Source organism: Glycine soja, chromosome 7 (assembly GCF_004193775.1).
Source record: "Glycine soja cultivar W05 chromosome 7, ASM419377v2, whole genome shotgun sequence".
Classification (NCBI taxonomy): Eukaryota; Viridiplantae; Streptophyta; class Magnoliopsida; order Fabales; family Fabaceae; genus Glycine; species Glycine soja.
The window spans coordinates 32,432,101-32,459,832 of NC_041008.1; the positions used below are offsets into that span (position 1 = coordinate 32,432,101).

The following is a 27,732-nucleotide window of genomic DNA, read 5'->3' on the forward strand; positions in this document are numbered from 1 at the left end:
AAGATGAATGGCAGCGGAATGGAGAAGGAAGAGAGAGAGGAGACGCCACTTCAAGGAGAAGATGAGTCTAGAAGAAGCTCACCATCATAGGAGGCCATGGATAAGAGCTTGGAGGAAGAAGGAGATGAATGAAGGGAGAGGGAGAGAAGAGCACGAAATTTTGTGCTCCAAATGAGCTTTGAAATCTGAAGTTTAATATTCAAATGATCAAAGTTCAAAAAAATGCACACACATGACCTCTATTTATAGCCTAAGTGTCACACAAAATTGGAGGGAAATTCAAATTTCACTTGAATTTGAAATTGAATTTGTGGAGCCAAACTTTGGAGCCAAAATTTCTCTAATTATGATTAGTGAATTTTAGTTATGGTTCAGCCCACTAATCCAAGATCAATTCCAAGATTCTCCACTAAGTGTGCTTAGGTGTCATGAGGCATGAAAAGCATGAAGGACATGCACAAAGTGTGACTATATGATGTGACAATGGGGTGTAGTAAGCAAATGTTCACCTCCCCCTCTAAAATTTAATTGGATTGGGCTTCTACCAATTCAATTAAATTTATTTCCAACCACACACATCAAATATCCACTTAGTGCATGTGAAATTACAAAACTACCCCTAATACAAAAACTAGTCTAGGTGCCCTAAAAGACAAGGGCTGAAAAATCCTATATTTCTAGGGTACCCTACCTACATTATGGAGCCCTAAATACAAGGCCCAAAAATAATGAAACCTTAATCTAATATTTACAAAGATAAGTGGGCTCATACTTAGCCCATGGGCCCGAAATCTACCCTAAGGCTCATAAGAACCCTAGGGCCTTCTCTTGCATCTCTGACCCAATCTACTTGGAGTTTTCTATCCAATGCCCTTGCGGGGTAGGATTGCATCATTTTTCTATTTTGGTCTTTTGTTTTTCCTGTGCTTTGGCATGTGATTCTTTTATCAGGATGGTTACCTTAAAATATTGGGAGGGTATTTGGAGAAATCTAACATGTTGAGGCAACCCTTCACAAGGCAAGAGAACCCTTTCATCCAAACCTGTCTTCTTGCATCCTCTGCATAGCCTTTAGCGGTACCTTCTTTCTTTCATTCTATTGTATGCCTTTGTGAATTTCTTAATGTTGTTGTCGTAGCTGTAGTGTTATGAATTGGTTAGTTTTTGTGATTTGTCATCCTTTTTTTTGGTTATGTTTCAGATTCTACAATGTGATAGTTCGTGTGTATTATATTTGGCTGGACCTTTTGTATCCAATGTTGTTGTGTAAATTGCTTATTTGTGTTCTACCTCAGCTATCAATGACTTTTTTTTCGTGCATGTCTATGATTCACTTTTTTCCATTTTTTGCTTCTACCTTTCCTGTGTATTATATTAGGTTGTTTTCATTGTTGTTTTTCCCCTTATACGTTTGATTATATTTGTAGATAATAATTTGTTTGCTTTTGTAGTAGTGGTACATTTTGAAACATCTATTTATTATTTGTGTGTGTATTTTGTTGTTTCAAATATTAAAGTGCACCTTTTGTATCCATTGCTGCTGAGTAGATTGCTTATTTGTGTTCTGCCTCGGCTGTGAATGACTTTTTTCGTGCATGTCTATGATTATTAATTGATTGGTGGGTTATGCTCTGAAACATGTTGCCCTTTGTAACTTAAAGTATATATTAACTTAGCCTTCACAATATCATTCAGGTTTTTTTACCTAAGCTGTCTATGTCAGCTCTAATCTTTGGTTACTTTGTTATCTTTAGCATATGTTGGTTATGATTTTTTCCTGTAGATGTTTCTCAATATTCAACACTACTTTGGTGCATGTCTATGATTCTTTTTCTTTAGACTTTACCTTTCCTGTGTATTATATTTGGGAGGGTATTTGGAGAAATCTAACATGTTGCAATATTTGGAGAAATCTAACATGTTGAGGCAACCCTTCACAAGGCAAGACAACACTGCCATCCAAACCTGTGTTCTTGCATCCTCTGCATAGCCTTTACCGATACCTTTTTTCTTTCATTCTATTGTATGCCTTTGTGAATTTGTTAATGTTGTTGTCATAGTTGCACCATTTTTCTGCTTGAATTTGTATTATATTAGGTTGTTTCTGTTGAATATTTGAAAAATTAAATTGCAACTTTCGTATTTAGTGTTTGGCATTTCAAGTACAAGTTTGTTGAATATTGATTTTTTGTGTTTCTTTCTTTTTTCTTATCAAGGTAACATATAGACGCCTACAAAATTCTATCAGCAGATTTTTTGGAATTTCTGTTTATACAGGTACTAATGACTACTAACACTTTATCCTGTGGATATTAGCATGTATCATATCAATAGTCTTTGTGTAGTGATCGTCAATATTCTGATTTCAATCTTTGAAATGGGATGTCACATCCATCATAATTATTAGAGTACACTACCAGATGTATCCTGACGTGTAATTTCCCGTGTAGTTAATAGACAAATAGATGTTTGCTGAGGTGCAATTTCCCAATGCCAAAACACTACGTGTCTATTCATACATCGGGAAGTAAAAAACATCATCTTTTCCATATACACATAATTACTGTTTTTGATAAAGAGTTACTGTTATTATTTTTTAAAATTTAACCTTTATATGTAATTATTTATTACTATTTAATTATACAAACATAAAACATTATGAATACATCATAATAAAAACACAACACAACACGGGAAGTGTAATAGCCTCGCAATAAAAACACAACAACAGTAACCATAATAAACTAGCACGGGAAGTCTAAAAGGTTATCGGTTACTTTGTACATTGTTAATTGTTCTTGATAACTGTTCACCCTCCCCCTCCTATAATTAAAATGCAGTATTATATATATCTATAACCACCCAGTATCACCAAATCTTCACCCATTTGTCGAAGAACTTCTCCAAACACAAAACACTATGAATACATCATCATCGAATGTGTCTGTTGCTGTAAGTTTAACTTTTCCATCCTTTATGTTTACCTTCTTATAAGTATATGTTCGAGTTTGCTTCATCATGCATCCTTCATCTTTCTATGCTTGCTCTTTTCGTTCATAGTACATGTTTGATATTGCGCATATTTATCTTCTCCTTTCAATGGGTACATCTTTGTTCACTTACTCATTACATAAACGTTTCTCATCTAGGGCCCATCAAATTTATGAGTACCGAGAATTGTGCACCGATTTGATGCGTCATTCCATCTTGAGCAGGTCATGACTTTCACCCCTAAACATTTACTTATTTATGTTAATATCAAATAAATAATATGCTTCAAATGTTAATTTGCAGAACGTCATTGAGGTTCCTTTTGCTTATCATAGACAATGGTCCTCAAATTATCCAAGTTATGTGTTATTTGACTACGAAGGAGACAAACACTTTATAAAGCTTCATAAATATGGTAACCGATTCTTTTTTGGCGATGGACTGAAGGAACTTAGGAGAACCCATGGCATTCACAAAAGTGTTCTGATGCATTTTGTTGGAAGGGACAAAAATACTACTTTCAGTGTGGACATTGTGGGACCTCTACACCAAAGGGCAGCCACAACCATAAGGCACCATGTTTTTACCATTGATGTCTCTGAAGATATGATACAACACAATTATCAATTGGTAGGTCTTTGTTAATATAATCATAATCCTTTATATTATTTATTGTTGACTTCTTATCTTTAATCACCGTGTTCCTTCTAACCTAGGTTCTGCCACCAGAGGCTTCAATTTATTTAACTGCATCAAAAAAATATATGATTGTAGATCGTGGTAGTGGTAGGCATCACAAATGGATGATCACCATGAATAATGGCCTATCATGTGTTGCTGACGCGTGGATCCATTATTTAGGTGACTGTCATTTAAAGCCTGGAGATGAGGTCATCTTCTTCTACAACATTGACCAACATTTATGGGAGGTCCTCTATAGGAAGTGTCGCAACCTACCCTTCCGCGGGAGGGCGACGCGGGACTCGCGGGATGCGTGTTCCACGAAAGGAATACGCGCGGAGTCGCCACCAACGTTTATTTGAGGAAAACGTCGGAAAAACCGGAAAAGACGCGATCTACGAACTTTTAAGTTGAAAGGTTCGGGAGTTGTATTTACGCATGGGGAAGGTATTAGCACCCCACACGCCCGTCCCAAGGGACGGCAGCCTTTAATCGAATGTGCAAACATGACTTTGATTTTTATGTTCCCTTTTATGTTCTTATATCCTTTATACCCTTTTTATATTTTTTCTTTTTTGTGGTCGACAAGGGTGTTTCCCTTTGCTCCTACGTATTCCTTAATTTGTGATGAGGAAATCAGACCTACGTAGTTCTTTCGGAACAAAGTGTTTGGTTAAGTTGTTTTTGTCTTTTTTGCAAAATATGTTTTTTATTGAACAAAAGGTCATTTAAGGTGTTGAACCATTAAACGGTCTTTTGATTTTGAAAGGGGAGAAACGTTAAGGCGTTGGACCATTAACGATCTCTTGTTTTTGAAAGGAGAGAAACGTTAAGGCATTGGACCATTAACGATCTCTTGTTTTTTTTTTAAAGGAGAGAAACGTTAAGGCATTGGACCATTAACGATCTCTTGTTTTTGAAAGGAGAGAAACGTTAAGGCATTGGACCATTAACGATCTCTTGGGGTGGTCGACAAAAGCGGGGCTTTTGCTCCTACGTATCCTCAATGAGGAACTCAGACCTACGTAGTTCTTTTTTATCAAGTGATTCTTTTTTACTTTAAGAGGTGATCATTTTAAGGCGTTGGACCTTAAAAATGATCCATTTTACTTAGTGAGGAAATGAAATGAAAAACTTCAAAAGCCTATTTTTTATGGACGAGCTTGACTAGGCGAATTGATTTTAGCCTTTTAGTTTCACTTTAGTTATTAATCAATTCGATTAAGAATGAGAAATCCCAAAGAGAAAACGTCCACTTGATTTTCCGCTTTATTTTACTAAAAGATGTCTTTTTGATTATTATATTATTTTTTACCTCTTTTTGATTTCCAACGTGGTTACGGCACGACCGAACGGTCGGAATTTATTTTAACCGAAGTTAATGGATAATACAATTCAAACGTTCGGTGGAAATTTATTTTATTTTTAAGTTAAGCGAGAAATGACTTAAGTAAAATGGCTTAAGCACGTCAACAGGGGGTATAAAAAGTAAACAAAACGAGAATAAAAATGCACGAAACACAATGTGGACCACTACGGGCACATAGAATGAATCGAAAAGCTTGGTTCGAGGTACTTACCCGTTGAAGATCGAAGAACGATGAAGAACGAATGAAGAACGTCGAAGAACGGTTGAAATCTTTGCGAAATTCCTCACGGAAAACGTTACGGAAACGTTTCGGAAGCGCCTCGGCTTAGATTTTCTTCACGGAAACAATTTTTCCAAGCAAATTCGAAAGAGAGAGAAGTGCCTAAGGGGCTGAACCCCTTCCTTCTTGCCTTCCTCCCCTATTTATAGCAAAATAGGGGAGGTGGTTGCCGCCCAGCTCGCCCAGGCGAGCTCAGCTCGCCCAGGCGAGCAGGGTTGCTTCCTCCAGAAGCAACCGCCTTCTGGAGGAATATTCCGAAGGGCCCAAGTGGGCCTGGGTGCTATTTGCACCCCCATTTTTACTAAGTACACCCCCCTCTGCTGTTTTTTGGTGATTCTTTTTTCGTAAAGTTACGGAAACTTACGAATTTCGTAACGATACTTGTTTTCTTTCCGTAATGTTACGGAACCTTGCGGATTACATAATCATCCCCTTTTTGACTTACGGAATGTTACGGAACCTCACTTAATTATGCAACGATGCTTCCATTTGATTTCCGGTGTGTCACGGAAACTTACGGATTGTGCATCAATATTTTTTTGGTTTTTCGGCATGTCCTGGAATTTCACAAATTGCCTAATGATGGGTGCCAAGCACCTCACGAGGACCAAAGAATGGTCGCACGTCATCGAGCAAAGGTCCCCGGACGAAATTAGGGTATGACAGTTGCCCCTCTTTACTTGTCTTTTATTGGAGATAAAAGGAAAGTAAAGATAAGACACTAATTTCGTTCCTCTCGATTTGACGAGAGTCGCAGGTGACCATAAAATCTCCACATGCAAATGACTTGTTGTTCCCAAAATTTCACAAATTGCCTAATGATGGGTGCCAAGCACCTCACAAGGACCAAAGAATGGTCGCTTGTCATCAAGCAAAGGTCCCCGAAAATCAGTGTACGACACTAATTTCGTTCCTCTCGGTTGACGAGAGTCGCGGGTGACCATGACTTGTCGCTCCTAGAATTTCACAAATTGCCTAATGATGGATGCCAAGCACCTCACAAGGACCAAAGAATGGTCGCATGTCATCAAGCAAAGGTCCCCGAAAATCAGTGTATGACACTAATTTCGCTCCTCTCGGTTGACGAGAGTCGCGGGCGACCATGAAATTTCCGCATGTAAATGACTTGTTGTTCCCGGAGGAACAAAAGGTGCAGAAGACTATGTCAGCCTCTGCATGCTATCAAGCGTTCTGTCTTACAGATAGCAAAAGAATGTTTATACGGATAACCACTCGGGTATTTCCGCGTATCATCGGGCCCGCCGCCTCTGGATGATACAAGGGTGCAGAATGACCAAACTTGGTCTCTGCTTGTCATCGGGCCCGCCGCCTCTGGATGACAAAAGGGTGCGGATAACCGTAAGGTATCTCCGCGTATCATCGGGCCCGCCGCCTCTGGATGATACAAGGGTGCAGAATGACCAAACTTGGTCTCTGCTTGTCATCGGGCCCGCCGCCTCTGGATGACAAAAGGGTGCGGATAACCGTAAGGTATCTCCGCGTATCATCGGGCCCGCCGCCTCTGGATGATACAAGGGTGCAGAATGACCAAACTTGGTCTCTGCTTGTCATCGGGCCCGCCGCCTCTGGATGACAAAAGGGTGCGGATAACCGTAAGGTATCTCCGCGTATCATCAGGCCCGCCGCCTCTGGATGATACAAGGGTGCAGAATGACCAAACTTGGTCTCTGCTTGTCATCGGGCCCGCCGCCTCTGGATGACAAAAGGGTGCGGATAACCGTAAGGTATCTCCGCGTATCATCGGGCCCGCCGCCTCTGAATGATACAAGGGTGCATGTCACATGACCTCAGGGTCAGTATGACAAAGATTATGGGGCGGCCGACAAAAGCAAGGCTCTTGCTCCTACGTATCCTCCAATGAGGAATTCAGACCTACGTAGTTCTTGATAACTTGTGAGACTTGAAAAGTCTCCATCGGAAAATGCTGACATCTCCGGAAAGGGCGCAGATGACCATATTGGCCTCTGCTCGTCAATCACACTTGGGGTCACTGAATGACGAGGTGCGGATAACCGTAAGGTGTCTCCGCGGGCTACCAGCTCTTGAGTCATGGCAACAAAAGGCGGTGTGGTCGACAAAAGCGAGGCTCTTGCTCCTACGTATCCTCCAATGAGGAACTCAGACCTACGTAGTTCTGGATAACTTGTGAGACTTGAAAAAGTCTCGGTGTTTTCTCCACTAAAACGCAAACATGCTTTAGCAAAGAGACAAATATTCCAACTGATTAGAGCAGCATATGCCTTTTTGAGTGAAAAACAATGCGTCTACTGGGGAAGGAGAGTATGCTGATGAAATTTTCTCATAACCATAAATGAGATTTTGGATGTTAGCATTTCGTTTCTAAATGACCATTTAGAGGAAACACTGGGTTCGACAAAAATAGAAGAAAATCACTCAAAGTGTATCAATCTCGCACAGGTAAGTGTTTCATCCTAATTCCGAACCATAGATATGTCATGACTTGACTTTGCAAATTATTTCCTATCAAATCAAAAATTACATGCGTGATCATGGATCAATAGGGCTTCCCTTGGGAATGGGTTCTTTTGGTGGGTTTTTCGGCTTTTGTGTGTTTTTGGCTTTTGATTTTTCTGGCTTTTTCTGTTTAGTGCGGAGCAAAAAAAAGTTGCTAGCGCACGGGATTTTGGTTGGTAATCAAAGGGAGAAGACCATTTTAGGTCGTGGTTTGCTTTCCTTCTTCTTGTTCATTTGGTGACAATTCTGTACTGTTCAGATATTGTCTGGTCCAAAGACCTCTCTGCACATTTCTTCTGGTTTCTTTGACCAGGAGCTTCCTTCTTTTTTACTTTCTCCCATTCTTTGGTTGGGAATTTTCTTTCTTTTCTTTTTTCTTTCTCCCACTCTTTGATTGGGAATTTCCTTTCTTTTCTTTTTTCTCTTTCTCCCACTCTTTGATTGGGAATTTCCTTTCCTTCCTTTTTTGCTTTCTCTTTGATTGGGAATTTCCTTTCTTTTCTTTTTTCTCTTTCTCCCACTCTTTGATTGGGAATTTCCTTTCCTTCCTTTTTTGCTTTCTCTTTGATTGGGAATTTCCTTTCCTTCCTTTTTTGCTTTCTCTTTGATTGGAAATTCCCTTTCCTTCTTTTTTTTTTTGCTTCCGAGGGTAAGGTTTATGGTGAGTCAGGATTTTGGCTCAAGGCTTGTAGAATGGCTAGACATGATACATGTCAGGGTTTGGTTTGGTTCAAGGATAAAAAGGGATGCCCCACATTATTTCCATGACACAAAATGCAAAAATGATGATTTGGAAATTTTATGCAAAACTGGTCATGCATGCACCTATGCGGACACTCAAGTGTCAAATTTTTATGGTCATGTGATGCTAGGGCTCAGGATTTATTTCCTCTATTTTAAATCAACCCAATGTTTCCAAAATATGTTCTTTTATCAATTTGTGCATTCATCCGAGTCCATTTTGGGCGTCCGGGGAAATTTTCACAGCATTCGCCCTTCAGGTGTATACACATTTTTTCAAAAATTGGTTATGATCAATGAATTTTTTCAAAGAAAAGTTGGAAGTCATCTCTTTTCAAAAGCATGTTGGTTTTTCATCTAGACAACTTATTTTCTTTTTTCTCCTTCTCTTCTTTTTTTTTTATCATTATCATTTGTTTATTTCTTTTTCTTGTTTGTTTTTTTGTTTTGTTTTTTTTTTTTTTTCATGAGGTATTTTGCTACCTAAACATGTGTATATTTTTGTGAGGTATTTTTGCTATATACATGCATATCCAAGGTATCTTGCTACCTAAACATACATATATATATTTTGTGACGTATCTTTTTGCTACGTACATGCATATCTAAGGTATCTTGCTACCTAAACATACATATATATATTTTGTGAAGTGTGTTTTTGTTTACATACACGCATATCCAAGGTATCTTGCTACCTAAACATACATATATATATTTTGTGAAGTATTTTTTTGTTACATACATGCATATCTAAGGTATCTTTCTACCTAAACATACATATATATATTTTGTGAGGTATGACTACCTTCCGAGCTTGCGCTTGTTTTATTTAAATTCCTAGGATCAGGAGCAACTAGGTGTGTCTTACTATGAAAAGTGATCAAATAACAAGCATAGATTCAAAAGGTACTAGGTTGCCTCCTAGTAGCGCTTCTTTAACGTCTTTAGCTGGACGCGTTATGACTTGTCAGTCACTGACCTAGTACTTTGCTTACCTTTGGCTTTGGACTTGGTAGCCTGCTGGTCGGCCATGTGTCGTAGGCAACGCTCTAACCTTTTTGCGGATGAGCTGAGGTGAACTCTAGAGGTGGTGGCGGTGTGTCTATTGCCCGCTACCGGCCATCCCAATGCTGCTGTGGTGTTTCGCCCTGCGCCTGCCTAGGGACGCAGTACTTCTTGATGAAAGCTCGATCAGCAGGGGGCCTGATGCCCTTGCTGGAGGTTACAGGTACTCTGTAGAACTGACAGAGACCCGTAATTAGAGCTTGACAACTCCAAGACCCTGTTGGACTTCTTCGAGTCCACTGGGTGTCTTGCAGGTGCGATCCCTGCAAACAATTGATGAAATCAGAAATCAGTTGAGCGATGTGCATACTTACCTATGATGACATAACTTTGCCGGGGGGGTACGGGCACCCTGTAGGACTGATAGAGGCCCGTAACCAGAGCTGGAAACCCCAGGGCCCTGTTGGACTTTTCCGGGTCCACTGGGTGTCTTGTGGGTGCGATCCCTGCAAACAATAGATGGTATCAGAAATCAGTTGAACTATATGCATACTTACCCATGTCGGGACGACACAGACCAACTGATACTTTTGCAGGGGGAGATTGGCGTTACGGTCGCTGGGCAGAATGTTGCTAAGTAGCAATGTCATCTATATCTGTGTAAGAGTGGTCATGTTGGTGCGCATGATCCGCACTCGTCTCTTTGCAGCGGCACGGGTGAAATCTTGCCCCGGTATGCATAGTAGTTGTGTGATAGCCTCCCTCTCTGGTTGTGCTCGCACAGTTGGCCCTCCTCCAATATCAGGGGGTGGCCCAGGAACCGTTAAAAGGAAACTACTGGCCCCTTAACCGGAAGTTCAAGTCTCGGTTAAGCATTTAAGGGCAGAGGACCTTAAATTCTTTTAAGGTGTGGATGTCGAGCACACTGAAAATGAGGACACGTAGCCCTCTAAAGGTGAGGGCGTGCAGCCCTCTCAAGGCGAGGAGGTGTAGTCCTCTGGAGGTGAGGGCGTGCAGCCCTCTGCTGGCAAGGACGTGTAGTCCTTTCAAGGTGAGGGCGTGTAGCCCTCTGACGGTGAGGGTAACTAGTACCCAAGGTGAGGACGTGTAGCCCTCTCAAGGCGAGGACATGTAGTCCTCTGGAGGTGAGGGCGTTCAACCCTCTGATGGTGAGGACGTGTAGTCCTCTCAAGGCGAGGACGTGTAGTCCTCTCAACGGTGACGGTAACTAGTACCCAAGGTGAGGGCGTGTAGCCCTCTCAAGGCGAGGACATGTAGTCCTCTAGAGGTGAGGGCGTGCAGCCCTCTGATGGTGAGGACGTGTAGTCCTCTCAAGGTGAGGGCGTGTAGCCCTCTCAACGGTGAGGGTAACTAGTACCCAAGATGAGGGCGTGTAGCCCTCTCAAGGCGAGGACGTGTAGTCCTCTGATGGTGAGGGCGTGCAGCCCTCTGATGGTGAGGACGTGTAGTCCTCTCAAGGCGAGGACGTGTAGTCCTCTCAACGGTGAGGGTAACTAGTACCCAAGGTGAGGGCGTGTAGCCCTCTCAAGGCGAGGACATGTATTCTTCTAGAGGTGAGGGCGTGCAGCCCTCTGATGGTGAGGACGTGTAGTCCTCTCAAGGCGAGGACGTGTAGTCCTCTCAACGGTGAGGGTAACTAGTACCCAAGGTGAGGGCGTGTAGCCCTCTCAAGGCGAGGACATGTAGTCCTCTAGAGCTGAGGGCGTGCAGCCCTCTGATGGTGAGGACGTGTAGTCCTCTCAAGGCGAGGACGTGTAGTCCTCTCAACGGTGAGGGTAACTAGTACCCAAGGTGAGGGCGTGTAGCCCTCTCAAGGCGAGGACATGTAGTCCTCTAGAGGTGAGGGCGTGCAGCCCTCTGATGGTGAGGACGTGTAGTCCTCTCAAGGCGAGGACGTGTAGTCCTCTCAACGGTGAGGGTAACTAGTACCCAAGATGAGGGCGTGTAGCCCTCTCAAGGCGAGGAAGTGTAGTCCTCTAATGGTGAGGACGCGTAGTCCTCTCAAGGCGAGGACGTGTAGTCCTCTCAACGGTGAGGGTAACTAGTACCCAAGATGAGGGCGTGTAGCCCTCTCAAGGCGAGGACGTGTAGTCCTCTGATGGTGAGGGCGTGCAGCCCTCTGATGGTGAGGACGTGTAGTCCTCTCAAGGCGAGGACGTGTAGTCCTCTCAACGGTGAGGGTAACTAGTACCTAAGGTGAGGGCGTGTAGCCCTCTCAAGGCGAGGACATGTAGTCCTCTAGAGGTGAGGGCGTGCAGCCCTCTGATGGTGAGGACGTGTAATCCTCTCAAGGCGAGGACGTGTAGTCCTCTCAACGGTGAGGGTAACTAGTACCCAAGATGAGGGCGTGTAGCCCTCTCAAGGCGAGGACGTGTAGTCCTCTGATGGTGAGGGCGTGTAGCCCTCTGATGGTGAGGACGTGTAGTCCTCTCAAGGCGAGGACGTGTAGTCCTCTCAACGGTGAGGGTAACTAGTACCCAAGGTGAGGGCGTGTAGCTCTCTCAAGGTGAGGACATGTATTCCTCTAGAGGTGAGGGCGTGCAGCCCTCTGATGGTGAGGACGTGTAGTCCTCTCAAGGCGAGGACGTGTAGTCCTCTCAACGGTGAGGGTAACTAGTACCCAAGGTGAGGGCGTGTAGCCCTCTCAAGGCGAGGACATGTAGTCCTCTAGAGCTGAGGGCGTGCAGCCCTCTGATGGTGAGGACGTGTAGTCCTCTCAAGGCGAGGACGTGTAGTCCTCTCAACGGTGAGGGTAACTAGTACCCAAGGTGAGGGCGTGTAGCCCTCTCAAGGCGAGGACATGTAGTCCTCTAGAGGTGAGGGCGTGCAGCCCTCTGATGGTGAGGACGTGTAGTCCTCTCAAGGTGAGGACGTGTAGTCCTCTCAACGGTGAGGGTAACTAGTACCCAAGATGAGGGCGTGTAGCCCTCTCAAGGCGAGGACGTGTAGTCCTCTGATGGTGAGGACGCGTAGTCCTCTCAAGGCGAGGACGTGTAGTCCTCTCAACGGTGAGGGTAACTAGTACCCAAGATGAGGGCGTGTAGCCCTCTCAAGGCGAGGACGTGTAGTCCTCTGATGGTGAGGGCGTGCAGCCCTCTGATGGTGAGGACGTGTAGTCCTCTCAAGGCGAGGACGTGTAGTCCTCTCAACGGTGAGGGTAACTAGTACCCAAGGTGAGGGCGTGTAGCCCTCTCAAGGCGAGGACATGTAGTCCTCTAGAGGTGAGGGCGTGCAGCCCTCTGATGGTGAGGACGTGTAATCCTCTCAAGGCGAGGACGTGTAGTCCTCTCAACGGTGAGGGTAACTAGTACCCAAGATGAGGGCGTGTAGCCCTCTCAAGGCGAGGACGTGTAGTCCTCTGATGGTGAGGGCGTGCAACCCTCTGATGGTGAGGACGTGTAGTCCTCTCATGGCGAGGACGTGTAGTCCTCTCAACGGTGAGGGTAACTAGTACCCAAGATGAGGGCGTGTAGCCCTCTCAAGGCGAGGACGTGTAGTCCTCTGATGGTGAGGGCGTGCAGCCCTCTGATGGTGAGGACGTGTAGTCCTCTCAAGGCGAGGACGTGTAGTCCTCTCAACGGTGAGGGTAACTAGTACCCAAGGTGAGGGCGTGTAGCCCTCTCAAGGCGAGGACATGTAGTCCTCTAGAGGTGAGGGCGTGCAGCCCTCTGATGGTGAGGACGTGTAATCCTCTCAAGGCGAGGACGTGTAGTCCTCTCAACGGTGAGGGTAACTAGTACCCAAGATGAGGGCGTGTAGCCCTCTCAAGGCGAGGACGTGTAGTCCTCTGATGGTGAGGGCGTGCAGCCCTCTGATGGTGAGGACGTGTAGTCCTCTCATGGCGAGGACGTGTAGTCCTCTCAACGGTGAGGGTAACTAGTACCCAAGGTGAGGGCGTGTAGCCCTCTCAAGGCGAGGACATGTATTCCTCTAGAGGTGAGGGCGTGCAGCCCTCTGATGGTGAGGACGTGTAGTCCTCTCAAGGCGAGGACGTGTAGTCCTCTCAACGGTGAGGGTAACTAGTACCCAAGGTGAGGGCGTGTAGCCCTCTCAAGGCGAGGACATGTAGTCCTCTAGAGGTGAGGGCGTGCAGCCCTCTGATGGTGAGGACGTGTAGTCCTCTCAAGGCGAGGACGTGTAGTCCTCTCAACGGTGAGGGTAACTAGTACCCAAGGTGAGGGCGTGTAGCCCTCTCAAGGCGAGGACATGTAGTCCTCTAGAGGTGAGGGCGTGCAGCCCTCTGATGGTGAGGACGTGTAGTCCTCTCAACGGTGAGGGTAACTAGTACCCAAGATGAGGGCGTGTAGCCCTCTCAAGGCGAGGACGTGTAGTCCTCTGATGGTGAGGACGCGTAGTCCTCTCAAGGCGAGGACGTGTAGTCCTCTCAACGGTGAGGGTAACTAGTACCCAAGGTCCACCCTTATGAGAAAGCAAGAGATCGACTCATCGAGAGGGCCGGTCATCCCAAATCCACAAGATTTGGACATTAGATTTAGTAAATCTATGCAGTTAACATGATTTTTAGGGATGCAGATGCATGCAACCTTTGTCGTGAAATTTGGTAAATGCGGACTTCATTTGAAACAATGCAATGTAATGGAAAGTTGTACAATGTTCATGACATTCTTTCCCTATTTTGTGATTTTGATTTTGATTTAAATTTTTTTTTTTTTTTTGGAAAACACAGATTGACTGTCCTTTTGAAAGAGGTGATAATTCATGCAACCTCATCCTATCTTTTTTGCAAATCTCTCCGGGAACTCCCTCAGAGTGCGTGTTCTGTTTGATTTAGTCACTTGACCATTTTGGAGTGACGGCAATGGAGTCGTTTGATGTTTGATCAATCCATTGAAATCCTAGGGTTTGTCCCCTTTTTTTTGTTAAAAACATCGATGGGTGAGAACTTTTGATCGGCCCCTATGTTCACTTGAGGCTCATGCACGGTGCCCCTCATTGCCCCAGTGTAAGGCTTTGGGGTACCAATCGTTGCCTTTCGTCATGACCTTGTAGCTGGGAACCTATTGAGTGAGAACTTCTAATCTGCCCCTAGGTTCACTTGAGGCTCATGCACGATGCCCCTCATTGCCCCAGTGTAGGGCTATGAGGTAACCATCGTCGTCTTGTTTTCACAACCTTGTAGCAAGGGAGAATGAAAGAAGTAGTTGATTCTTGCAAAAAAGAATTTTCCAAGGGGTCATCCGTACTTCCCAAATCTTTGCCTACCATATCTGAGGTTGGATGATTCATTTGGTTGATGCTGGATGGGGACATCAGGTTCACCTTAGCAACAACGCTGGTAGCGGCAATTGCAACCGCATTGGCTTCCATTATCTTCTTCACGCTCATCATGGCCTCCATCATTGTGGCCATTTTCTCTTTCATGGCCTCCATGTCGGCCTTCATCTTCTCTTGCACCTCCTCTGCTTCACCCATTACTCTAGCTCTAGCACGGGTTCGGTAAGGGCGCCGTAAAGCGTGTCCTTTTCTTTTTGATAACAATGATTAAGATCATTTTTATTTTATTTTATTTATTTATTTATTTTTATTTTCTTTTTCAAGGAAAGAATGCAATGAGCAATGCAACCAATGAAAAGCATGGATGTATGCGAATGATGTACAGTTGAAGTATTGTGCAGGATATGGGGTTGAATCAATTTAGATTTTCCACATGGTCTATGACATCTTTGTCAAGGTGAAACTGGAAGTAACAAGGACATCAACAATCCTAAATATGTTTGGCAGTAGACGAAGCAGTGATGTGACTCGATTCATCTTTTGCCCCAATTTTTGCAAGATAGTTACTTCCATTCTTCAACTTGATTTGATGAACTTTTTTCGAAAAAGCATGAGCTTGGTTCAACCCCATAACCCAGGGAATGGCAATTTTGATCGCCAATACTTCAACAACACTTCATAGGGATGAATGACTCGGGCATACTTTAAGCCGTGCATGGAAAATGTAATTATGAAATTGAGATGCCCGAAGAAACACCATTTCCTAGTTAACCATGCATTAGGTACCATGTTCAATTATTTTTTAAAGTGAAACGGGTTTATGATCCCAACATGGTTGGCTCATGGTGCCTAACACATGAAACTAAGAATGTAGTGTGAAGTTTCACGCTTCCCCCTTTTTTGTTTTTGTTTTGTAGAGGAAAACGCAAGGATGAGCAAACATGAAAACAAATGGTATGGAATTTTGCAGATCAAAAAGTTTGTTGAACGCATATGCATGATGATGCCATGACTCATGCAAAATGTGAGGCTGGAATATGATAACGGACAAATGCAGGATATGTCCATTATGATGTTATGAAGAGATGCTTATGCGATGCATGATATGAATGCATTTTACGGACACGAGAGCCCGGAAAATTATCTCTTCTTACTTGCGCATTTGGGGGCGCAGTGCCCCATGTGTACAATTAAGAAGGTGATATGGACCTTCCGGCTTCCCGTGACAAAGGACGAGACCAACATACAATGCATGCTAGAGATAAAATGTAGGAGTGATTTGATTTGCACTGATTTTTGGAGTAAAAACGTGGGACCAACTCATTTTATTTCAAAACGGAAGTCATATCTAGTCAAGGTCTGAGAGACCATACAAGTTTCCTAACGATTTCTAATTATGTGGGCCATTAAGTCTATCATATGCTGACAATAGCCGAGAAGCCCATGAATCTCTTCGGGGGCGGAGTAGGTGTCTGCCATCGCCTTGGCCTTGGCTAACAATCGGGGAAGTTCTTGACTCCCGTTCAAGGTAAGAGCAAACCGATCCATCCACATGGTTGCCTCTTGGTGTAAAGAGTCGATCACCCTTCCTCTAGCCTCTTTTTCCGCGTATACTTGGGCATACTCATCCGCGATTCTATGCTCGTGGGCCGTGGCTAGACCTAACTCTTCTTGGTACTTGGCGATGATAGCTAACATGTTGGTCTCTATCTCGCATAAACGCTGAGACAAGCTTCTTTTGGACCTTGAACAAGCAATCAACTCCTCTTTCAGAACCATGCTATGTGCTCGCGACTGGTCCCTTTCTTCCCTTCGCAACTTGAGTTCATTATTGCTACCCCATAGAGCTCCGCGAAATTTGTTCCGGCCATACTCTTCCTTGCGAGCCCTCTTGGTCTCTTGTTCAAGGGCTCTTGCGGTAATTGCATTCTCTTCCCGTAACCCGGCACACTCCTTCCGAACGTGTGTAGCAGCCAACTTGAACTTCTCCTTGGCGAGTTTTGCCTTTCCTAACTCGCTTTTGAGAGCTTGGACTTCTTCGTCCTCTTCCGGTGCTTCAAAATTCTCTTCGCTGACGACTTTTAACTTGGCGAGCCAATCTAAACCTCGTATGCGAACTTTCAGCCATTCGTGGTACCCACCAATGATGCCATTACGAATGCCTCTAAGCTCTTGATCTTTCCTTAACGGGGTTTCCCATGCCTTATGGATTCTTTGTATAGTCTTGGAATTTTGTGCGCCGAGATCCCTCACAAGGAAAGGAGACATGCTTTCTTCCGTCGGTGCTCCCCTCATGGGGTACCCTAGTTGTCTTATAGCGAGCGTGGGATTGTAATTAATACAACCCCTCGTTCCTACCAGCGGAATGTTTGGGTATCTTCCACATGAGAAAAGGACTCCTTCTTTTCCTTCCTTCCATCGGGGGAACCAACTGATTGTTCTACCTCCTATCCCGGCCAAGAGCTGGTCCCAATCAATTCTCCTCTTTTCAGTACACGAGCGATGGCTCAGGAGCGGACATGGATGTCTTGTGTCTTGTTGGAACAAGTGTGAAACCAACCAAACACAGAGGGCGGGTAAGCAACAGATGATCCGTGCGCTACTCTTCTCGCACCTTCGGTCAAATGTGTCAAATAGATCTGCCAAGACAGCTACCACCGGACTTTCCTTGCTATGGTGGTAGGCAAGGAAAGCGTCGATTGCTGCTAGGTCTACCAAACCATCCACGTTTGGAAAGAGGACGACCCCAAAAATTAGCAAAGCTAACACATCCATAAACGGGACCCAGTCTCCTTGATTGGCCATACCCCTCGCCTTGTCTTCTAGGTACTTCTGTGGTAGGCCCGCTATGCCGTTCCGAGTCTGTTTTATGCGGTCCAAACCTCTTGCTGAATCCTTGACCACAGTTGCAATTCTGCTCAAAGAGGGGAGACATCCGGAGGAAAGATATGGTTTTCTTCCCCCGAGAGGACATCCTAGAATTTCTTCAAATTCTTCAATGGTTGGTACTAATTAGAAGTCTCCGAATGTGAAGCATCTCAAAGGCTGGTCGTAGTATTGGGTGAGTGATGCAATGGCTTCTATGGACACCTCTGCTATGGTCAACTCTAAGATCTTTCCGTAAGTCTTGCGGAAGGCTTGCATTTGGAGGGGTTCCATCAACCGCCCTAATTCCTTGATGCTGGTGGTATCTAGGCTTTTGACCTTGACTTGGTAGAACCTCTTGCCGGTTTGATTTGTTCCCATGCTTACCAAAGTGAGACAAAAGCTGGTGCAAATCAAAACTCCGATATCTCATGGGTGGGATGGATGAATGCATGATGGAATGCATATGACACAGATGCAATCTAGGAATGCGGGGGTCCGGGGAATTTGTCCCCTTCTTAGATACGACGTCTAGGGGTAGCGAAATGCCCCAACGCACGTTTTTAAGAAGGCGACACGGACCCTCCGTTGGTTTGTTTACAGTAGGGATCAAGACAGAACCCATATGCAATGCCTATGCAAAAGACACAATGCGGGAATGTGCACAGTATGACAATATTTACCGAACATAAGCAAAAGGGTATATGATACTCATGCATGGCAGTGTGAAAAATGGCACGCAGCGTGTTTGCTTCGTGCCCCTATTGAAGGGACCTATAAGGGAGAGAACTAACTAGGCTTTTAGCAATAATCCCCAAGGTAGTTATATCTCTCTTGATGGTTTCTAGAGGTATCATCCCCTTTGACGAACATATTGTAGCAGTAGGGACTACTAGCAACAATAGGTTTTCAAAGAGAAAAGCTCTAGATGAGGGTTCACTGTAATCAAGCAAGTCGGAGACCTAGCATGATTACAGATTCGCCTCCACTCCTTATGCTCCCATGAACCCGGGTATAGGGCCCTATTTCACTCACAGTGTGTGCAAATAGTGTTGGTGTTTGTGTGCATCAAATGAATAAATATTTACTTCATGCATACATTTAAAACGCACTAAAAGCAACAAAGAGTTTATATACACAAGAACATAATGAAAGGAAACCAACAAAGGGGTAAGTCACGGTAAAACATTGCACAAAATTAAATGGCCTAACTCTCTAAAAACAGTCCCCAGTGGAGTCGCCAACTGTCGCAACCTACCCTTCCGCGGGAGGGCGACGCGGGACTCGCGGGATGCGTGTTCCACGAAAGGAATACGCGCGGAGTCGCCACCAACGTTTATTTGAGGAAAACGTCGGAAAAACCGGAAAAGACGCGATCTACGAACTTTTAAGTTGAAAGGTTCGGGAGTTGTATTTACGCATGGGGAAGGTATTAGCACCCCACACGCCCGTCCCAAGGGACGGCAGCCTTTAATCGAATGTGCAAACATGACTTTGATTTTTATGTTCCCTTTTATGTTCTTATATCCTTTATACCCTTTTTATATTTTTTCTTTTTTGTGGTCGACAAGGGTGTTTCCCTTTGCTCCTACGTATTCCTTAATTTGTGATGAGGAAATCAGACCTACGTAGTTCTTTCGGAACAAAGTGTTTGGTTAAGTTGTTTTTGTCTTTTTTGCAAAATATGTTTTTTATTGAACAAAAGGTCATTTAAGGTGTTGAACCATTAAACGGTCTTTTGATTTTGAAAGGGGAGAAACGTTAAGGCGTTGGACCATTAACGATCTCTTGTTTTTGAAAGGAGAGAAACGTTAAGGCATTGGACCATTAACGATCTCTTGTTTTTTTTTTAAAGGAGAGAAACGTTAAGGCATTGAACCATTAACGATCTCTTGTTTTTGAAAGGAGAGAAACGTTAAGGCATTGGACCATTAACGATCTCTTGGGGTGGTCGACAAAAGCGGGGCTTTTGCTCCTACGTATCCTCAATGAGGAACTCAGACCTACGTAGTTCTTTTTTATCAAGTGATTCTTTTTTACTTTAAGAGGTGATCATTTTAAGGCGTTGGACCTTAAAAATGATCCATTTTACTTAGTGAGGAAATGAAATGAAAAACTTCAAAAGCCTATTTTTTATGGACGAGCTTGACTAGGCGAATTGATTTTAGCCTTTTAGTTTCACTTTAGTTATTAATCAATTCGATTAAGAATGAGAAATCCCAAAGAGAAAACGTCCACTTGATTTTCCGCTTTATTTTACTAAAAGATGTCTTTTTGATTATTATATTATTTTTTACCTCTTTTTGATTTCCAACGTGGTTACGGCACGACCGAACGGTCGGAATTTATTTTAACCGAAGTTAATGGATAATACAATTCAAACGTTCGGTGGAAATTTATTTTATTTTTAAGTTAAGCGAGAAATGACTTAAGTAAAATGGCTTAAGCACGTCAACAGGGGGTATAAAAAGTAAACAAAACGAGAATAAAAATGCACGAAACACAATGTGGACCACTACGGGCACATAGAATGAATCGAAAAGCTTGGTTCGAGGTACTTACCCGTTGAAGATCGAAGAACGATGAAGAACGAATGAAGAACGTCGAAGAACGGTTGAAATCTTTGCGAAATTCCTCACGGAAAACGTTACGGAAACGTTTCGGAAGCGCCTCGGCTTAGATTTTCTTCACGGAAACAATTTTTCCAAGCAAATTCGAAAGAGAGAGAAGTGCCTAAGGGGCTGAACCCCTTCCTTCTTGCCTTCCTCCCCTATTTATAGCAAAATAGGGGAGGTGGTTGCCGCCCAGCTCGCCCAGGCGAGCTCAGCTCGCCCAGGCGAGCAGGGTTGCTTCCTCCAGAAGCAACCGCCTTCTGGAGGAATATTCCGGAGGGCCCAAGTGGGCCTGGGTGCTATTTGCACCCCCATTTTTACTAAGTACACCCCCCTCTGCTGTTTTTTGGTGATTCTTTTTTCGTAAAGTTACGGAAACTTACGAATTTCGTAACGATACTTGTTTTCTTTCCGTAATGTTACGGAACCTTGCGGATTACATAATCATCCCCTTTTTGACTTACGGAATGTTACGGAACCTCACTTAATTATGCAACGATGCTTCCATTTGATTTCCGGTGTGTCACGGAAACTTACGGATTGTGCATCAATATTTTTTTGGTTTTTCGGCATGTCCTGGAATTTCACAAATTGCCTAATGATGGGTGCCAAGCACCTCACGAGGACCAAAGAATGGTCGCACGTCATCGAGCAAAGGTCCCCGGACGAAATTAGGGTATGACAGGAAGCAAGTTAAATGGGATGACGAAGAGGATGAAGCTGAATCCCCTTGAAGAACTATTTAATTACTTATCTTTGTTTTATTTTGATATATTATATCTGTTACTTAATTACCCTCGGGTAATGAACAATTTTATTTTACTTTTGTTTCTGTTTAAACATTGCTAGCAACACTACAAATATTATTCTGTTATATTCTATGTTTGTCGGTTTAATTTTTCTATGCTATATTTATTATTTAGTTATATTCAATGTTGGTTGTTTCCAAATAATATCACTTGGGCTTTCAAAAAAAGTCTGCACTTTAGTGAAGGTGGTTGTTCACCTTTGCAGAACCAAGGGACAATGAAATGTAATGCTTCATATGCTTGAAGTACATGTAAGTTATCTTTCTTTGTCTACTTTGTGATTGATTTTTATTTACTTATTGTATACATTTACTGCTGCAAACCATTGATCCAACACTAACACTTCGTAGTGCTTTCCTCTCTACTGATTAAAGTTGTCGAGGCTTATTATTTGGGATCAGAGATGCTAATTGAAGATGGAACCTCATGTGTTTTGTGTGTTTGACATTGTACTTTGAATTGTAATTACATTAGCAGTCTTTTCAGACAATTTTACATCTTTTTAAATTAGCAGCCTTTTCAGCCTGTATTATCTGTTTGAATATTTAAATTAATTTTTTATTGATTTTTTAAAGATGATTAATATTTAACAATTAAGAAACCTCAAATCTGAGAATGAACACATGTTGGTCATATTCAAATAGGAGTATCAGCCCGGGCGTCCGCACGAGCAAAACTCTAGTTTTTATTTATTTATGGACTTTTTCTTCTAGCGTGAACCAATAGTTCATGTGTTTCATGGTGGATCATTTTTAAGAACCACTAGATTCATCTAATTCTTGCAATTTTATCATACACACTCTGCGTTAGATTCAACCTCCCTTTTCTCCGACACCGTTCGCCGCCGTTGGAGGTGATTTTCGGCTGCGACGCTTCAGTTTGTTTTTCTCCCTTCTTTCCTCTCCACCTCCACCTTCAGCAGCACCCCCTCCGCCTAGTCCAGAAGAAAAGGATATACCTGGATGGTTGGAGAAGGCGATGAAGAGGTTCTTCCACCGCTGCGAGACCTTAAAAGTGACACGCGAATGGGATTTTCTTTGTTTTCAACTGATTATTTCATCGTTTAAAATGATTTGTCTTTGTTTTCAATTGGATATTTAGATTTTTGGAACGGTTCTTCATTTTCAACTGGGTTTGTCTTTGTTTTCTTTGAAATGGGTCTTCATTTTCAGTTGGATATCCAGTGTTTATCATTATCTTAAACGTTAGATTTATTAACTTTTCCTAAATTTCCAGATTCTTGGAGCTACTAGATACATACCCATTAAAAAAGGTGCCATTTTTATTTTAATCAATGGCAAAGAACAAGCAAAAATCAACGTTGTTTCGTCTCTTGCTTCCAATGATGTCTCTGTAATTTTGGAACCAGCGTCGCCTATGTCGGTTTTTTCACCCTAGTTGTTGCCGGCGAGGCGGAACTCCAAGTTGTTGTTGTGGAATTTTGGCATGAAATTTCGGGCGGTCATTGGAGGGAGGCTTTAAATAATTCGTGAATCTAATAGGACAAACAGATATTGAATTATTAAAAAAATTAGTTAGGCTTTAAATTTTCATCGAAGTGAATCTAATAGGACAAACAGATATTGAATTATTAAAAAAATTGAAAAATTGTTCCCAAAAATAAAAAATAATTCGTGTTACTTAAAAGATCACTTTACAACTTTTAATAAACAAAAGACTAAATTACAAACTAAAATAAAGTTAAGAAAGAAATCATGTAAGTAATTTAGTTTAAATAATCTATTTTCTATAATATATATTTGCAATCAATTGTTGTAATCATTATCATTATTCTTGTTGTCACTATTATTATTATTGTCAACACTCCACCACCATACATGGAGAAGGTCCTGCCAAATATGGTAAAAACATTTGACACTCTTTGTGGGATCGAAGAAAAACTTCTCCTTCAACCCCTACATCAACAATGGTTGCAAATGATGACAAAACTATAGAAGCAAAACTTCAAGAATTATTTTGATGATGCCAAGGAATTTCAAAGACCATTCAAGATGAATTTCAAGGATGAAGAAAGCAAGCAAAGCAAAGATCTCAAGATAAGAATTAAGATAGACTCTTAGAAAAGTTTTTGAAAAGCACAAATGATTGGCCAAGTGAGTTTCTATCTTAACAAAAACTTTTCCATGCATTTTACTCTTTGGTAATCGATTACCGGAGGTTATAATCGATTACCAGTGGCCACAAAGCTTTTTGGAAATGTTTTCAAAGTTATTTTCAAAGTTTTCAAAGCTGTAATCAATTACCAAAACTATGTAATCGATTACTAATGCTTTAAAATGGTTAAAAATGATTTTGTAAGTGTGTAATTGATTACACATCATATGTAATCGATTACCAGAGCTTTTGAATGTTGGACATTTGAATTTTGAATAAAAATAACTGTGTAATCGATTACGCCAGTGCTGTAATCGATTACTAGAGAGGATTTTCGAGAAAATCTGCCAACAGTCACAACATTTCATTGGATTTTTGAATGACCATCAAAGGAATTTAAATAGGTGACTTGGGCATGAATTTTCTTCAGAGTTTTCACTGTTCACAAAAGGCATAATCCTCTCAAACAAAAATCTCTTATCTTCAAAAATTCCTTGGCCAAACAATTGTGTTATTCAATGAGGAATTAAGGGCTTCATTGTAACATCTATCTCTTTCAAGAGAGATCATTTCTTCTTCTTCTTCTTACTTCTGAAAAAGGGCTAAGAGACTGTGAGTCTCTTGTTGTAAAGCATTTGAGCACAAAGGAAGGGTTGTCCTTGTGTGTTTCAAAAGGTGTAAAGGATTTGTGAGATAGTGGAACTCCCAAGCAGGTTTATTGGGGACTGGACGTAGGCAACAGACTTTGCCGAACCAGTATAAAAATTGTGTTTACACTTTCTCTTCCCTTAAACTCTTTTATTTATTGTTGCTTATTGTTTCTATTCAGTAAGTTTAATTTGAATTATTATTTAGGAATTCATTTTAAAAGGAATCTTGAGACTTGGGTTAAAATCAAAGTAGAATTTTTAATTGGGGAATAGTTTGTGATATCTTAATTCAACCCCCCTTCTTAAGATATCTGAGGCCACTTGTCCAACAAGTGGTATCGGAGCTTCATTCTTGTACAAAGTTTAGAAGCTTCAAGAATTAATGGCCTCATCAAACTACTTGTTCCCCGAAGGCAATTCAATTAATAGGCCTCCCATTTTTAATGGAGTGGGTTACCACTATTGGAAAACCCGCATGCAAATCTTCATAGAGGCTATAGATTTAAACATTTGGGAAGCCATAGAAATATGGCCTTATATTCCCACCATGGTTGCTGGAAATACAACAATAGAAAAGCCTAGGGAAGATTGGAGTGAGGAAGAAAGAAGACTAGTACAATATAACTTAAAAGCCAAAAACATAATTACATCTGCCCTAGGAATGAATGAATACTTTAGGGTATCAAACTATAAAAGTGCAAAGGATATGTGGGATACCCTACAAGTAACACATGAATGCACAACAGATGTTAAAATATCTAGGATAAACACATTAACTCATGAATATGAACTATTTAGGATGAATGCAAATGAAAGTATACAAGACATGCAAAAGAGGTTCACACACATAGTTAATCATCTTGCATCTTTAGGAAAAATATTTCCAAATGAGGATCTAATAAATAAAGTTTTGAGATGTCTAAGTAGAGAATGGCAACCCAAGGTTTTAGCCATCACAAAATCTCAAGATTTATCTAGTATGTCTCTTGCTACATTATTTGGAAAATTACAGGAACATGAAATGGAGTTGCAAAAACTAAATCAACATGAAGAAAATGATAAGAAGAAGAAGGGAATTGCTCTTAAAGCCTCATCTTCAATCCAAGAAGAAAGTGATATGGAAGATTCAATTGACTTGGATGATGATGAAGAACTTAGTCTCTTTGTCAAAAGATTCAACAAATTTCTTAGGATGAGAAAAACTCAAAGAAGACAAAACTTCAAACCTAAAAGAAGGATTGAAGAATCATCTCAAACTCCAAGATGCTATGAGTGCAATCAACTCGGACATCTAAGGGTTGATTGTCCAATCTTTAAGAAAAGAATGGAGAAATTTGAAAACAAAAACATTGGAGAAAAGAAGGCAAAGAAGGCCTACATCACATGGGATTTTATATTAGGAAAACAAAGATGTATTTTTCATAAAGCAGGGATTGGATATAAACCAGAAAAACGACAAAAGTTTTATAAAAATTTCTTTTCTTCCACACAAAAATATAATTCTACTTTCATTACATGTTTTTACTGTGGAAGAAAAAGGCATGACATATCTACATGTTATCTTAGGAAAAATTGCAACAATATTAAAATGATTTGGGTTCCATAAGGATCCATTGTTCACACTAACACTCAAGGACCCAATAAAGATTGGGTACCTAAGTCACAATATTGATCTTGTAGGAACCCTTGAGGAAAACGTGGTACATAGATAGCGGGTACTCAAAACATACGACGAGAGATGCATCAAAGTTCACACATATCTCTCCCAAGAAAAGCGGGCATGTAACTTATGGTGACAACAACAAAGGTAGAATTCTTGGAGTTGGAAAAATAGGTACAAATTCTACTTGTTGAATGTCTTAAGCACAACCTGCTTAGTGTTAGTCAATTATGTGATAAAGGCTATCTGGTATCATTTGATTCTCAAAAATGTGTCATTGAACATGGACATGATACAAATATAAAGCATATAGGGTTTAGAGTCAATAATGTTTACATGATAGACTTAAGTCAAAAACTAGGTGATAATCAATGTTTTCTTAGCAAAGATAATGATCCATGGCTATGGCATAAAAGGATTGCTCATATTAACATGGAACACTTGAACAAATTAATTACAAAATATTTAGTTGTTGGTTTGCCAAAACTAAAATTTGAAAAAGATAGACTGTGTGATGCATGCCAAAAGGGAAACCAAATTAGAGTTTCATTCAAATCCAAAAACATTATTTCAACTACTCAACCTTTACAATTACTACACATGGATTTGTTTGGCCCTTCTAGAATCATGAGTTTTGGAGGAAGTTACTATGCCCTTGTTATAGTTGATGATTATTCTAGATACACTTGGACACTATTTATCACTCATAAGAATGATGCATTTCAAGCATTTAGGAAACTTGAAAAAATGATTCAAAACAAGAAAAATCTCAAAATTATATCTATTAGGAGTGATCATGGGGGTGAATTTGAATTATTTTGTGATAAGCATGACATTGAACATAACTTTTCTACACCTAGAACCCCTCGACAAAATGGAGTTGTTGAAAGGAAAAATAGATCTTTGGAAGAAATTGCTAGAACCTTATTAAATGATACTCCTCTTCCAAAATATTTTTGGGTTGAAGCTGTTAATACTGCATGCTATATCATGAATATGGCCTTGATAAGACCCATTTTAAAGAAAACTCCACATGAACTGTTTAATGGTAGAAAACCTAACATTTCACACCTTCATGTTTTTGGTTGCAAATGCTTTGTATTAAACAATGGAAAAAAAAACTTAGGAAAGTTTGATGCTAAGTCAGATGAAGGAATTTTCCTTGGTTATTCCTTGCATAGTAAAGCTTATAGAATATATAATAAGAGAACTATGACTATTGAAGAATCTATTCATGTTTCCTTTGATGAGTCTAATGCTATTCCTCCAAGAAAGGATATTTTAGATGATATTGCAAAATCTTTAGAACAAATGCATATTTATGGACAAGATTCTAAAGGAAAAGGGAAAGGAAGCAATGAAGATCCTCTAGAAGAAGCCAAATCAAATGATGAACTTCCAAGAGAATGGAAAGCTTCAAGAGATCATCCCCTTGACAACATTATTGGTGATATCTCAAAAGGGGTAACAACTAGACATTCTCTTAAAGATTTATGCAATAATATGGCTTTTGTGTCTATGATTGAACCTAAAAATTTAAATGAAGCCATAATAGATGATCATTGGATAGTTGCTATGCAAGAAGAACTAAATCAGTTTGAGAGAAATAATGTGTGGGAACTAGTAGAGAAACTTGAAAACTACCCCATCATAGGAACAAAATGGGTATTTAGGAATAAGTTAGATGAACATGGCATAATCATTAGAAATAAAGCTAGATTAGTTGCAAAAGGATATAATCAAGAAGAGGGAATAGATTACGAAGAAACATATGCTCCAGTTGCAAGATTAGAAGCCATTAGAATGCTTTTAGCTTATGCATCCATAATGAATTTTAAGCCTTATCAAATGGATGTTAAAAGTGCTTTTCTAAATGGCTTAATTCAAGAAGAAGTATATGTTGAACAACCTCCAGGTTTTGAAATGTCAGATAAGCCAAATCATGTTTATAGATTGAAAAAGGCTTTATATGGTTTGAAACAAGCCCCTAGGGCATGGTATGAACGTCTAAGCGAATTTCTTTTAGAGAAAGATTTTTCTAGAGGAAAAGTGGATACCACATTGTTCATAAATAGAAAACATGATGATATTCTGTTGGTTCAAATATATGTTGATGATATAATCTTTGGATCCACTAATGATTCATTGTGCAAGGAGTTCTCTCTTGATATGCAAAGCGAATTTGAGATGTCGATGATGGGA

At 41.3% G+C, this 27,732-nt stretch overlaps 1 long non-coding RNA gene across 2 annotated transcripts; it reads left to right on the forward strand.

Annotated features, from left to right (window-relative positions):
- Nucleotides 1–885: 885 nt before the first annotated feature.
- Nucleotides 886–4,050, forward strand: LOC114417814. 2 transcript variants are annotated; one of them, XR_003667932.1, is made up of 4 exons: nucleotides 886–1,077; nucleotides 2,217–2,277; nucleotides 3,150–3,621; nucleotides 3,708–4,050. It is a non-coding gene; the product is annotated as an uncharacterized LOC114417814 (long non-coding RNA). The 2 variants fall into 2 exon arrangements; XR_003667933.1 differs by having other exon boundaries at nucleotides 3,853–4,050.
- Nucleotides 4,051–27,732: the final 23,682 nt, after the last annotated feature.